Genomic DNA, 2,591 nt, shown 5'->3' with positions numbered 1-2,591 from the left:
TTAGTAAGTTTCTGATGGTGGCTTTGAATTCCTAACTTCAGGCCCAGTGTTCTATCTTCTGGGCCATCTGCTTTACTTAAAACGGGCTGTAATAAAAGCTTATGATTCTCTGTATTGTTGGTCAAATTTTTTTTTCTGAAACTCCCTCTAAATTATTTAATTGTTACTGAGAACTGGAGCAGATACCTCAGATACTATTATTATCTTAGGAAGAAACTACAGTTTACTGTTCCCCTACTTCCTCAACCCCCACCCTCACCAAAAGTACTGTCTCTTCAATGTATTGCTACATATATATTGTCTCTAACCATACTTCACTTTATCCCCTCTCCCAAGCAATTTCTTACTAATTACCTAAATAAGAGAGCATGACTCCCTGGTAAATAACTCTTTCAGTTTTAGAAATTACACACTAACATGATAAGCTTATTTCCTCCAACATTTCCATTACTTAACACTTTACAATTTCTCTTTAGATTCAGAGTGCAATTCTCCTTACCACTTCTTCTCCATTTTGGGAAAACGGCATATCAGAGATGAGCAGATCCATACTCTATGGAGTTATCAAATGACATGGCTTATCTCTTCTTTTTGGAAGCAATTAAATATTCCTTTGAATCTGTTGTTGTGTATCTTCTAGTATCTGACACATAGTAATCACTTAAACGAATTTGACTTCAACCTTATTCCATGCAACTCAAGTCACTGATCCTTCCTCAGACCATTTTAATCATCCAAATATAGGAAGGATTCTCTTAGTTCTTGACTAGATTTGTGATTCAGCATTTTTCTTATTTCCATTTACTTACTATTGCATTCTTCTACCCACTTTTCATTTTCTAGCTTTTCTTTTCATTCAGAATCTTTTTTTTTCTGGATAATTTCTGGGAATATTCATTCCATGATGAGTAGGATATTTTGATCTTCTCTAAACCATATCATAGGTTTCTATGAGCAGGTTGATTAATTTTCATTCAATGAAGTTATAGTTGGTGATTACCACCAGCATGTTAGAAAACATAACATTATCCACATGGTTTACATTCCTTGCTGTGAAAGATTGAGAGCCTTCAAGTGAAACCACCAAATTTTATTTCTCATGAAAAATCCTAAGTTTTGTCCATTTCCTTTGGCTTTAAGTCACTGCACATTTCCCAACACTTCTAAACAGCCATAACTTTAATCTAGTGGAACCACTTATTGCTACATATTGTCACCAAATAATTTTCCTGAATGACATTTATCACTAATCACTTGGGTAAAAATGTTAGAAACACAATTTGTTTTTCCTTTTAGCTACTGCCTCTTTATCTGCCTAAAGGCAGAAGACTATATAATTCAGCTTTGATAATATTTTGTATCCATTAAAATATGAAAACTTTCTATCTTTTAAAAAATAATTCAATTTCCAGTTTGGGTTTCTAAGATTCCTCTAATAATAATTATTTTATTTTATATAGTGTTTTATAATTTATAAAACCTTATCATATAACATCTGATTCTCTTACCTGATGACCTCATCACCTCTGAGGACTTTAATTATCATCTCTGTATAAATGAATCCCAGATCTATGTATTCAACCCTGACCTATTACATGAGCTCTAGTCTCACATCACCAACTTATTCATTGGACATTTCAAATTAGCAATGATATAAGAAATAGCTATACCAAAATAATTGATCATCCTGACCCTCCAAACCCACCTCTCTTCCAGGACTCCATATTTTTGTTGAGTGTAACAGTGTAGTTCCAGCCTACCAGATTCAAAAACTCAGTATCATCTCCTTCTTGACTCTTCACTAATTTACACTACATTTCTAATCAGTTGTCAAGTTTTATTCCTTTTACCACCACAATATCTCTTCCATCCACCCTCTTTTTCTTTACTCACATAGTCACTTCTCTATTCATGTCCTCCTCAACTCTTACTTGAACTACTAAAATAGTCTTCTAATTAGTTTCTGTGTTTCAAATAATATCCATCTTCAATATGGCATCCATATGACAGTAAAAGTCAGTCAGTAAAGATTTATTAAGAATATATACTATATGCCAAGCACTGTAGGAAGGACAATGGAGCCACAATGAACAATAAAAGACATTTCTACCTCTCAAGAAGATTATACTATATAATGGGAGGAAAAACATGCAAACATGCTATATACAGGATAAATTGGAAATAATCAAAAGAATGGACAATTTACAATTAAGAAGGATTGGGAAAGGCATCTTGTAAAAAGCATGATTTTAGCTGCAACTTCAAGGAAGACAGGAAAGCTAGGAGGCAGAGATAAGGTGGGAAACATTCTAGGCATGGGGGACAATCACTGAAAATTCCCAGAATAGGTAGATGGAGTGTCTAATGTAAGAAACATCAGTGGTTCCAGTTTCATTGGATTTCAAAAGACATGGAGAAAATATGAGTTTTAAGAAGGCTAGAAAGGTAAAGGATTAGGGGGACAAGTTGTAAAAGACTTTGCATACCAAACAGAGGACTTTATATTTGATCCTATAGGTGAAAGGGAGCCACTTAAGTTTCTAGAATCAAAGGTGTAGGGGGAATGATATGATCAGACCTACACTTTAGGA

This window comes from Vombatus ursinus, unplaced genomic scaffold, assembly GCF_900497805.2.
Source record: "Vombatus ursinus unplaced genomic scaffold, bare-nosed wombat genome assembly UNPS02011014.1, whole genome shotgun sequence".
Taxonomy (NCBI): domain Eukaryota; kingdom Metazoa; phylum Chordata; class Mammalia; order Diprotodontia; family Vombatidae; genus Vombatus; species Vombatus ursinus.
Note: the sequence above shows the minus strand (reverse complement) of the source record.